At 47.8% G+C, this 12,763-nt stretch overlaps 1 protein-coding gene across 1 annotated transcript in view; it reads left to right on the forward strand.

Annotated features, from left to right (window-relative positions):
* Nucleotides 1-871: 871 nt before the first annotated feature.
* ZC3H7A (zinc finger CCCH-type containing 7A) overlaps nucleotides 872-12,763 on the forward strand; it is a 47,954-nt gene continuing 36,062 nt past the window's right edge. Inside the window, exon 1 of the mRNA XM_050774129.1 lies at nucleotides 872-1,019. The gene's annotated coding sequence lies outside the window, so the exon portion shown is untranslated. The remainder of the gene's footprint in view (nucleotides 1,020-12,763) is intronic.

Below are 12,763 nucleotides of genomic sequence, written 5' to 3' on the forward strand. Positions count from 1 at the left end.
GAGCTCCAGCTTCAAGGCTTTTGCATTCACCTCCCCTCTACCTGGGGCACACCTCCCCATGGCTGCACGGCTGTCACCTCCTCAGAGGCTTTCCCAAAACCTCCTGTCACACCCTCCTGCTTGAATTTCTTTGGTCTTCACCGTCCAAAATGGTCTTATTTGGGCGCTTGTCGGCCCAGATTTCCGCCCTCCATCCCATGGGGCAGGGACCCTGCCTCGCCCACTGCTGAGCTGAGCGTTTTACAAGAAGCCGTGCCCGCAGCGGGGCACCTGGCCGTAAAATGCATGTGGAAGAGGCGGCATTTGCGCTGGGCCCTGAAGGACAGGGATCCAGGCCTTCCAAGAGCCGGCAGATGGAACTGGAAGGAGGCTGTCTTTGGACCCCCGGCTGCCGCGGGGCTGCGCGCCTCCGTTCCTCATCGGTAGGGATGAGGACAATCACGGTTGTTCTGAGGATGCAGCGTTACTCTTCGCACAGCACGGCGCCCCGGATGAGGACTCGCCAAGCTACGCAGGCTCCAGGGTGGGCTTCCCGATGCCGACTCCAGCTCCTCTCCCCGCTGGACGCTGTTCTACCTCCTCGCGCTTCTGATCAGGCCGCGGCCCCGGCGAGGCCCCAGAACACCCAGGTGCTGGTTAATCCGTCTTGAGTCCGAGCGCGTCCAGTGCGCAACGTGGCCTTCCCATTGGCTCCCCCGGTGGGCCGCGCTTCGACGCCGGGGCTCCGGATTGAACGGCGCGCCCAGGTCCCTGCCTCCAGTCAGACGTGGCGCCACCGCCCCCAGCCCGTAGCTCCGGCGCAGCCAATGGCGGCGTCTCTCGGGCGGCAAGTGCGGCCTCCCGCCGCCAGAGGGCGCCGCCGCGGGCGCAGCCGAGCCGCCGCAGCCGCCGCTAACCGAGGGAGAGCTGCGAGCGCGCACCCGGGCCTCGCCGCCGCCGCCACCGCCGCCACCGCCGCCCGCCTGCCGCCGCCCGCCTCCGCCTGCCTTCCGCCGCCGGCCGGCGCGTCGTCCTCACAGGTAGGGGTAGGGGGAGGCCGCTGGGGTGAAGGAAGCGCGCGCCCGCGCCCCCGCGCGCGCGCCGCCGCCTCGTGCCCGCGCGCGGCCGTTAACGGACGGCGGGCGGACGGGGCGGGGGAGGGGCGGCGGGGTCCGGGGCCCGCGGGACCCGAGAGGACCCTGAGAGGAGCGGGGCCGGGGCCCTGCGCGCGGAGGGCCGGGTGGGCGCGCCGTCCCCTTCCCCCACCGAGAATAACGTGACCCACTTCTGCCTGCCATTCCTCGGCACAATGTCTCTTTTGGTGATTTCACTAAGAAAACCTTTTTTTTTCGTTATTTCTGTCTGCTCTGGTGATCGCGGGGACCCCGAGTCAGCGTCTTGGGCTTGGGGGCGGGAAGGATGCCGGCGGCGAGCTTGGCGCATTAATTTGGGGGCTCATCCCTCTTTTTTTTACCCCCTCTTCTTTTTTTATTTTTTCGCGCGGAGTGCAGCCCTGGGCCGGGCGGGGAGAGGCCGTGGGGTCCGCGGAGGCGGGGGCGCCGCCCGGGAGGACCGGGACCGGGACCTGTCAGTTCCCATTAGCGGGGCTTCCGGTCAGGCCTGGGCAGCGCAGGGGTGGGGCCGCCTGAGGCCCGGCCGGGGCCTCCGAGGTCGTGCCTGCGTGGGGACTGGGTGGATGTGCTCGGAGTTGGGTATTTTCCTGCCACCACCTGTCTAGGGATAAAAAGGAGTTGCCCGTGTTCGGTATTGAACCACGGAGGACCTTGCCGTGCCCAGTACGGTGGCCACTGACCCCCGGCCGCTTGGGACGATGGAGCCCACGAAATGGGGCCAGTTTGAGTTGTGGTCCCAGCTGTGAAACGTACATCTGATTTTAAAGACTTAGGATGACAAAGAACGTAAAGGTTGTCATTGGTAATCTCTTACACTTAAATGCATGTTGAGATGGTCATGTTTGGGACAAATTGGATTAAGGAAAATCTATCATTAAAATTAATCTTGGCAGGATGCACTGGCTCATGCTTGTCATCCCAAAACTTGGGGAGGCTGAGGCAGGCCGATCGTTTGATTGCAGGAGTTCAAGACCAGCCTGCTCAACTTAGTGAGGCCCCTGTCTCTACAAAAAATACAAAAAATTAACCGGGCGTGGTGGCGCACGCCTGTAGTCAGCTACTCGGGAGGCTAAGGTGGGAGAATCTGCTACTCGGGAGGCTTGGGTAGGAGCATCCCTTGAGCCCAGGAGATTGAGGCTTCGGTGAGCCGAGATTGTGCCAGTGCGCTCCAGTCTGGGTGACAGAGCGAGACACTGTCTCAAAACAAATAAAAAAACAAAAGTTAATCTCACTGCTTTTTCCCTTTTTTAGTGTGGCTATTTGGATATTTAAAATGACATGTATGGGCCGGGTGGGGTGACTCACGTCTGTAATCCCAGTACTTTGGGAGGATGAGGTGGGTGCATCACCTGAGGTGAGGAATTCGAGACCAGCCTGGCCAACATGGTGAAACCCGTCTCTAGTAAAAATACAAAAATTAGCCAGGCATGGTGGCAGGTGCCTGTAGTCCCAGCTACTGGGGAGGCTGAGGCAGGAGAATCGCTTGAACCGGGAGACAGAGGTTGCAGTGAGCAGAGATTGCACCATTGCACTCCTCCCCGGGCAACAGATGAGACTCCCTCACCACATACATACATACATACATACATACATACAATGACATGTATGCCACATTTTGTATATTTTGTATAGTATTTTGACTGGACAGTGCTCAGCTGGGGCATCTGAAAGGGTGGTGGCCCTGAGAACACATGTCTATCTGCTTATCTTTCCTGCTTCTCTGATGGCATGTGGCCTCCTTCCCTTAAGGCTCTCAAAGAATACACTGCCTCTTCCTTCTCATCCTGAGCCAAACTATTGAACTGAATTGCACAATGGGGTCTTGTCCTAATCTGCAGAATAATTCAGGTTAATGGACAGTATTTTCCCTGTTAAAAAATTTTCCCTATCTGCTGTATGCTGGAGGCTACAAATAGTTATATGAGTTTTGGCTCAGAATGAGATCATGAGTTACTGAGGCTGAATATTATCAATATTTGTGTGTGTGTCTGCGTGCGTGTGTGTTTATTCTGCAAAGAGCCCATTGATTTTCTGCCATCCAAATGAAGTGGAGAATTCTTGCATTTCTTCATGTTACAGTGAATTTCGGGTTTTACACAGACCTACACCCTCTTCCTTTCCCATTTGCCAGATTCTGTCAGTTTTTGCAAACAAGAATGGTGATTTGTCAGCTACATTGTTCCACAATTCTTAATTCTGACTGATTTTAAAACCTGCCAATTGGGGTGGATTAAATTGTCAATATAAGTGGAAAAGAATCAATTATAGAAACTCTCAATTCTAGGGATGGTGAGAGTGACTGTTGGAAAGTTTTGAGCATTTCAGTAAAGGAAGAAAGAAACAAAAGATGTCTGTATCCTGTTGCCACAGATACCCTAGAAAGTGCTTTCTAGAGACAGTATGATGTGAGCAAACTTTTGTCTTCTAGATAATGTCTTGAAGTGTTTTGTTTTGCCTTTTTTTTTTTGTAGAAAATATTTTTCTCCAGAATCCTTATGAAAATTAAAGTGAGGTGTTGGCAAATCAAGAAGAAATTTTAGATAATTTTTAAGGAGGAAATACTAAAGTATTAATCCGGAAGTTTAAAAGTTACTGCTAGTGATAACATGTTTTAATTTACATGTACACAGAAGACATATTAAATGAGGTGATTTTCGTTTATGTAAAGCAACGCGGTTACTTTTTCACAAATAGAAAGTGGGAAGCTTTGTGTTTTCTGAAAAGGCCCGAATTTGGAGCAGGACATTAATCTGGCACAGTTGGTAAGAAGGTGTGTGTTGGGGTTAGGTGTCAGCACTTACTTGGTTGGGAAGACTTCCTTGGGCACATCGTGGTGGTATGAGTGTCCCCAGGCAAATAATTTATCATGAAGATTTTACATGAAATATTCCTGTTGAGTTCTTCCATACAGAGGTCATAGATAAGATGAGAAGTTCCTGGAAACCACCACTTAGCGGGGCTTGGGTGCAGAGGGAGGCTCTTGGGAGGCTCTTTGCAGGGGGGAGCCTCTTGACAGACATTGTATCTTACAGAATCTGAAATCTGACAGCAATTTCAAAGCGAATAGTTGCTGTCGGGGGAAGATGTCCAGCCAAAATGTAACATTACCTTCCTGCTGTTGTTTGGCATACCATCTCTCATAAATTTTCCTTTTCAGTAAAAGGGAGAAACTGTTTAATAAAGTATCCAGTAGGAGCTTCAACATCTTTAATGTCTTATCACCTGGGTTTGCAGCCTTCTGAGGCTTGCATTGTACCCCAGGTGCTTTTGTAAGTGTTGCAAGAGCCAGTTAATACACTGTTGCCAAACAAGGATGACAATAAGGATACTTGAACTACTTTGTAGTTACTGTTTTTAAAGCTATTAATATTACACAGAGAGCCTTCAGTCTGAGGATAGAATTAAATATGGACTATCATTTTTCCTCCCCCCAACTCCCTTTTTTTTGAGACAGGATCTTGCTCTGACACCCAGGCTGGAGTATAGTGGCATAGTCATAGTTTGCTGCGACCTCAAACTCCTGGCCTCAAGCAATCCTTCTACCTCAGTCTCCCAAGTAGCTGGCACTACAGGTCTACACCACCATGCCCATTTAATTTTTAAAAGTTTTTTTGTAGAGATGGGGTCTCCTGTGTTGCCCAGGCTGGTCTCAAACTCCTGTCCTGAAGTGATCCTCCCACCTCAGCCTCCCAAAGTGTTGGGATTACAGGCATGAGCCACTGCACCCAGCCTGTAATTTTTCACTTGAAATGTAGTGATACCTTTTTAGGCAAAAGTACAAATGCTGTGCTAGGTGACCTCTGCACTGCATTCAGTGGGACACTTTGGTCCTGTGTTAGCATGTCTTGTAAGGCTGTTTTAATATTATTTGTATTTAAATACATTATGTTCTGGGTGGAGCATATCACCTTGAAAGATTTTCCCTGGAGTGATGTCCTGACTCCTGGCCTACTGCATTCCTGTGAAAGCCCTCTGCTTCATCACTTTGTCTGAGTTGCGTTAAATGATGTCTGTTGAGCATATCTTTTTGTGTGCACGTGCGCACACGCATGCGTGTGTTTCTTTCATTTCTCCTGAATGGCTTCAAAGTGCCCACCTGTTCATCAGAGCCATATTTGTCTTTCAGAGCCCAGCCCAGGGTCACCCTAGACAGGTGCTCACCCCCCTCCAGGCGTCATTGGCACATAATGTTCAGAAGAGCCAGGTGGATAGGCACTCAGGCTTGGAGCCAGGCTGTCTGCCTTTGAAATCGAGCTCTGCTACTTCCTAGCTGTAATCCTGGGCCAGTTGCGTCACTTATCTGTATTTCAGTTTCTTTATAGTACCTGTCACTTAAGGTTAGCAGGAGGATTAAATGACTTAATACGTATAAAGCATGTAGAACAGTGCCTGGCATCCAGTAAGAGGTACTATTTCTGTCTCAGTATGTTGCAGTCACATTTCCCTTACCTTGATGTCTTCTGTTAATGAGAGCTAGTGTCTAAAGTTACCATGTAAGGTCAAAAACTCATGGATGTGGATATATTTGTCTAGTTACCAACATTGTACTAGACTTTGTGATAATGAGTTTAACCTACTAGGCACTGAGTAAATAGTAAGGGAATTCTGAAGATCCAGGATACCTTGAGATCTTACATAACTTCAGGATTAGTAACAAATTTTAAATCAGCTGATCACAGAGAGATGATATTCCAGTTTGTAAGAGTTCAGTTAATTTAATGAAATTCCTATTTAATTGAGTTTGTTGCTTTAAAATGAACTGTTCAAAGTGTCTCTCCTTGGGCCAGGCATGGGTCACACCTGTAATCCTAATACTTTGGGAGGCTAAGGTGGGTGGATTGCTTGAGCCCAGAAGTTTGAGACCAGCCTGGGCAATACAGTGAGACTCTGTCTCTACAAAAAATACAACAGTTATTCAGGTATAGTGGCATGTACTTGTAGTCCCAGCTACTTGGGAGGCTGAGGTGGGAGGATTGAGCTCTGGAGGTCGAGGCTGCAGTGAGCTGTGATTGTGCCACTGCACTGCAACCTGGGCAACATAGGGAGACACTCTCTCAAAGACAAAACAAAAAAGCAAAGTGCCTTCTTCCCTGGAATTCTTATTTAGGAGGAGAGGGGATCAGTGAAACTTGTCATTGTATAACTTTAGGAGTTGCTTATGGTTTCAGGTTTTTTTCAATCGCTGTCTCCAGCCAGTTCCCACTATATTAATTCACTTCCCACCTTGTTCCCCCAAAGGGTTGGAGGCCAAGCCGCACCATAGCCAGCTCTGTTTGCAGGCAGTCATTTCCTACCGGGCACCCTCCTTCTTCACACTTGCTTTTTTTTTTTTTTGAAGCGAAGTCTTGCTGTGTTGCCCAGGCTGGAGTGCAGTGGGGCCCGATCTCAGCTCACTGCAAGCTCCGCCTCCCGGGTTCACGTCATTCTCCTGCCTCAGCCTCCCGAGTAGCTGGGACCACAGGTGCCTGCCACCACGCCTGGCTAATTTTTTGTAGTTTTAGTAGAGACGGGGTTTCACTGTGTTAGCCAGGATGGTCTCGATCTCTTGACTTCGTGATCTGCCCGCCTCAGCCTCCCAGAGTGCTGGGATTACAGGCTTGAGCCACCGCGCCTGGCCCACGCTTGCTTTTTGTGAACAATTTTACCAGCTTCTATCTCCTGGGTCTCTGAACTTTGTATGAGGCATTCTCTTTACACTGGGCCACTTACTTCATTCTTTCGTTCAAGTATTTGTTGAGCTGCACCCAGATGTTGTTCTTACAATGAAGGCTAAGAAGTATCAGGTACCTGCTGAAGTGAATAAGAGGGGTGAGACTGGGGTGAGGCAGCAGTTTAGGGTGGCAAGGGAAGGTCCCTAACAGTGTTATTTAAGCCCACTTCTGGATGGATGAAAAGGAGCCAGCCCTGTGGAGAGCTGGGAAGTGTATTTTGGGCAGAGGGAGCAACAAACACAGTGACTTAGAAGCATGGAGTGCCTGACTTGTTCTGGGAGCTCTTAAAAGGTCAGTATGACAGGAGCCTCATGTGTGAAACTGGGGGAGGGAGGAGCTGCATGACTTGGGGAGGGGGATCTGCTAGGTCACCCTACGGAGGCAAGGCTTCATCCAGCGTCCCGAGCAACCGCCGAAGGGTCTTAAGCAGAGTGCAAGAATTAGGGTGTGTGTGTGTGTATGTGTGTGTGTGTGTGTGTGTTTTAAAATTTATTTTAGAGACAGGGTCTCGCTCTGTACCCCAGGCTGGAGAGCAGTGGTGTGATTGTAGCTTGCTGAGCCTTGAACCCCTGGGCTTAAGCGATCTTCCTCCCTCAACCTCTGAGTAGCTGAGACTACATACAGGAAGGTGCCCCCAGTCTGGGCTGATGTTTATTTTTATTTTTTACTTATTTTACTTATTTATTTTTGAGGCAGAATGTCGCTCTGTGGCCCAGACTGGAGTGCAATGGCGTTATCTTGGCTCACTGCACCCTCTGCCTCCTGGGTTCAAGGGATTCTCATGCCTCAGCCTCCGGAGTAGCTGGGATTACAGGCGCTTCCCACCGTGCCCAGCTAATTTTTGTATTTTTAGTAGAGACGGGGTTTCGCTGTGTTGGCCAGGCTCGTCTCGAACTCTTGACTTCAGGTGATCCACCTGCCTTGGCCTCCCAAAGTGTTGGGATTACAGGCGTGAGTCACCGTGCCCGGCCCCTACATCACTCTTTGTAGTAAAATGGTGGGGTAGATTTAAAAAATACTTCAAGATGAAACACGTACTAGAAGAAAATATGAGAGGAGTGAGTATTTTATAATCTCAGAGTGGGGAAAGTATTTCTGAGTATGTCAGAATCTAGGAGCCATAAAAGGAAATACTGATAAATTCAGCTACTTAAAAAAAAAAAAAAAATTTAAAAAAGGCAGGGCACGGTGGCTCACATCTGTAATCCCAGCACTTTGAGAGGCTGAGGTGGGAAGATCACCTGAGGTCAGGAGTTCAAGACCAGCCTGACCAACATGGAGAAACCCCGTCTCTACTAAAAATACAAAATTAGCTGGGCATTTTGGCGCATGCCTGTAATCGCAGCTACTTGGGAGGCTGAGGCAGAAGAATTGCTTGAACCTGGGAGGTGGAGGTTGCAATGAGCCGAGATCGTGCCATTGCACTCTAGCCTGGGCATTAAGAGTGAAACTCCATCTCAAAAAACAATAACAACAACAATGAAAAACCTTTGCTGTCAAAAATAACCAAAGTCAAAAGATTGACATCAAATTGGGAAAAACACCAACATCAAAAAGGACTATTTTCCTCAACATATAAAGAGCTTCCATAAATAAGTAAAGCTCAGCCTGGAAGAAAAATGAGCAGAGGATATGAGCAAACAATTCACAGACAAGGAAGTACAGATAATTCTTAAATCTGAAAGGACGCTCAGCCTTGATAATGAGAGATTAAAACAAACCAGCCTCATCACATTGCCACACTGTTTCTCACTTTTTTGGTTAACAAGGATTCACACATTTGATAATGCCTGAATGAGGCAGTGAACCAGGAATCCTGTGCATTGTTAGTGGGAGTATCGCTCGGTGTATTGTGGCAATAGCTGGCAAAATAAATACATATGCCCTTTATCCTTTAGAAATTATTATTATTTTTTTTTTTTCTGAGATGGAGTCTCGCTCTTAAGTTCAGGTGGAATGCAGTGGCACGATCTCTGCTCACTGTAGCCTCCACCTCCCAGGTTCCAGTGTTTCTGCTGCCTTAGCCTCTCGAGCAGCTGGGATTACAGGCGTGTGCCACCACACCTGGTTAATTTTTGTATTTTTAGTAGAGATGGGGTTTCACCATGTTGGCCAGGCTGGTCTGGAACTCCTGATCTCAAGTGATCTGCCTGCCTTGGCCTCCCAAAGTGCTGGGAGGCGTGAGCCACCATGGCCGGCCTATCCTATAAAAGTTCTTTAAAGGGTTACTTAGATGTGTATGAAATGCCCCGTGCACATGGTGACCTTTAAAGATTGGAAACAACCAGAAGGTCCATCACCAGAGGCCTGGTAAAATTGTGGTACAGGCATATCATAGAACGCTGAGTGTGTATTGAAAACACACTGATTAGATACTCCATGAAGACAGTGGGGTACAGAACTCGCTGGTAGCTCCAGTTTGAATAAAAAAGAACATATACACTGCTGGGCGTGGTGGCTCACGCCTGTAATCCCAGCACTTTGGGAGGCTGAGGCAGGCCGATCACCTGAGGTCAGGAGTTCAAGACCAGCTGGCTGACATGGTGAAACCCTGTCTCTACAGAAATAACAAAAATTAGCCAAGCATGGTAGTGTGTGCCTGTAATCCCAGCTACTTGGGAGGCTGAGGCAGAAGAATTGCTTGAACCCGGAAAGCAGAGGTTGCAGTGAGTTGAGATCGTGTCATTGCACTCCAGCCTGGGTGACAGAGTGAGAGTTCGTCTCAAAAAAAAACATATACACAGAATACTTTTAACTTTTTGTTTTGAAATAATTATAGACTCACAGGAAGTTGCAAAAGTAGTACATAGAGTCCCATGAACCCTTCACCCCTGCTTCCTTCAATGGTGACATATAACTGTAGCACACTGTCAGACAACCAGGAAATTGACATTAGTATAATACTGTTAACCAAACTACAGGCCTCAGTGGGTTTTAACCAGCACTCGTGTGTGTGTGTGTGTGTGTGTGTGTGTGTGTGTGTATAGTATTACGCAGTTTTATCCCATGCATAAATTCATGTAACCACTCCCACAATCAAGATACAGGATCGTTCTATAGAATATCTTTGTTGGGCCAGGCACGGTGGCTCACGCCTGTAATCCCAGCGCTTTGGGAGGCCAAGGCAGGTAGATCACAAGGTCAGGAGTTTTGAGATCTGCTTGACCAACATGGTGAAACCCCATCTCTACTAAAAATACAAAAATTAGCTGGGTGTGGTGGCGCACACCTGTAATCCCGGCTACTCGGGAGGCTGAGGCAGGATAGTCGCTTGAACCCAGGAGGTGGAGGTAGTAGTGAGCCGAGATCACGCCACTACACTCCAGCCTGGGCGACAAAGCAAGACTCCATCTCAAAAAAAGAAAAAGAAAAAAAAAAGATACATATATATATATTTGTCGGGACTTTTCTGAGACTGGTAACAGTGGTTGGTGGCCCTCCAGGTGGGCAAATGGGTGGCTAAGTGATTGGGTGGGAAGGAGACATTCCTTTTCACTGTCATGTTAAAATGGACAGTTTGGGATGTCCGTGAGAAATTCAAATGGAACTGTCAAACAGACCGGAGGGTCTGCCTTGGGATGGATGTGAGTTGTCATGGGGCCCTCGATGAGGGCATTTGACATCTATCTGGTGGAGGGAGGCCCTGTATGGGAGAGTATGGCTCCGGGAGATCTCAAGAGTGGGTCCTCAGGGCTCTCAAAGTGAGAGATCTGTGGAGATGGAGCCTCAGCCTGCAGGAGACGAGTGGCCTGTGAGGTAGGGACAAACCTAGCCAGGGCTGTGAGGTGGAAGTTGAAGGGAGGGGCCCCAAGGAGGGAGTGCTGCTGAGGCTGAGTAAGAAAAGAGACTGTTGGTTTGACTTTGTAAAATTCTTTCTTTCTTTAAAATTGAGGCTAGATTTTAACAGGATCCAAAAATAAGATGGTATATTTTTAAACATCTTTTTTTCTATTTAAAAAAAGCAGTATGGGGCTGGACAAGGGGGCTCACACCTGTAATCCCTGTGCTTTTTTTTTTTTTTTTCCTTTGGAGACAAAGTCTTGCTCTTGTCCCCCGGGCTGGAGTGCGATGGCATGATTTCAGCTCACTGCAACCGCTGCTTGCCAGGTTCAAACGATTCTCCTACCTCGGCCTTCCGAGTAGCTGGGATTACAGGCATGTGCCACCATGCCTGGCTAATTTTTGTATTTTTAGTAGAGACAGGGTTTCACCATGTTGGCAAGCCTAGTCTCAAACTCCTGACCTCAGGTGATCTGCCCACCTCGGCCTCCCAAAGTACTGGGGTTACAGGCATGAGCCACCCCACCTGGCCAGTCCCTGTGCTTTTAATCCCTGTGGAATTAACACAATTAGCTGGGCATGGTGGCACACTTGTAGTCTCAGCTACTGAAGGGGCTGATAGGGGAGGATCGCTTGAGACCAGAAGTTCGAGGTTGCAATGAGCTGTGATCACACCACTCTACTCCAGCCTGGATGACAGTAAGACCTTGTCTCAAAAAAAAAAAAAAAAAAAAAAAAAAAAAAAAAAAATCCAAAACACAAAGGGGTGTGTGTGTGGGGCAGGTTATTTCACAGGTAGAGCTAATAAATGGTGAGGAAAAAAGAAATTACAGTAGTAGTTTGGGGAAGGGGCACAAGGGAATTTTCTCTAGAGTGACAGTTAATGGTCTGTATCTTTTCTTTTTTAAGAGACAAGATCTTGTTCTGTTGCCCAAGTTGAGGTGTAGTGGCGCGGTCGGCAGCTCGCTGCAGCCTCCAACTCCTGGGCTTAATCAGTCCTCTTGCCTTAGCCTCCTGAGTAGCTAGGACTACAGGCACATACCACCACACCTGGCTTATTTTCTTTTTTGTTTTTTTGTAGAGATGGGGTCTCTCCATCTTGCCCAGGCTGTTCTCATACTCCTGGGCTCAAATGATCCTCCTGCCTTGGCCTCCCAAAGTGCTGGTCTATATCCTGATAGGGCTTTGGGTCACATGAGTTTGTCAAAATTCACATTAAGATTTGTGTGTTTTATCTTGAAAAACAAAACTGTAAACAAATATTGATCTCTAGTTACTGAAGTGTGTGCTGAGATGTTTAGGTGTCTGCAGCTCACTTTGAAATTTATTAAAGCAGTAAGACGGACTGATGAATGAACAGAAGGATGAGCCGGTAGATAAAGATGGGCAGATGTGATCGCACAAAACATTAATTGTACATTTGGGCATACAGTATTGTAATTTTTTTTTTTTAACTTTACTGTGTGTTTGAGAACTTTCAAAATAAAAGTTTTTGGGGAAACTTAAAAAACGACTGAAGATGAAATCTTCTGTCATGTTATATTTCAATATTCCTGATACTATGATCCTAGATCTTTAAACATATAAAGGGGTGTATTTTGTGCATTAAAAATGTCTGTATCCATTTTCCATTTCCTTTCAATCATTTACTTGTGGTGTCAGCTCTTTGCCACATGCCTTTTGTGTATAAGGTTGAGGTTCGAGGTTCTCTAACACTTTCTGGGGAAAATAACTTTAAGGCTATAAACTTGGCAGATATCAGTACCCAGGAGTCCATTCTTAACCAGCAGATTAACTTTCTGAGTCAACGTCAAACCAGTTCCCCACCTTGGCTAGACAGAGGCTGAGAGAAAGGTACATCATTCACTGAACAGTATGGCCATCGTCCTGGTTTCGGGCATCCTTTTCTTTGGTTCCCTCCTTCTGGCCTGACTGCTCTGGCACCCTGAAGACTACTCTGGGTTCCTCTGAGCTCTACAGTTCGAACTCTAATTAAATTGCCCTGTTTTAGCTAAAACAAACAAAAGCCCGGTGGTCCCTTAAGTCATCTTTCCAAGGAAGGGCTCAGAGGATACATAAACTTTAAAAAATTTGTTTAATTTTTGTACAGAGGTAATTCATTTACGTGGCTCCAAATAAAACAAAAGTTTTGAACATATA

This window comes from Macaca thibetana, chromosome 20 (assembly GCF_024542745.1).
Source record: "Macaca thibetana thibetana isolate TM-01 chromosome 20, ASM2454274v1, whole genome shotgun sequence".
Lineage (NCBI taxonomy): Eukaryota > Metazoa > Chordata > Mammalia > Primates > Cercopithecidae > Macaca > Macaca thibetana.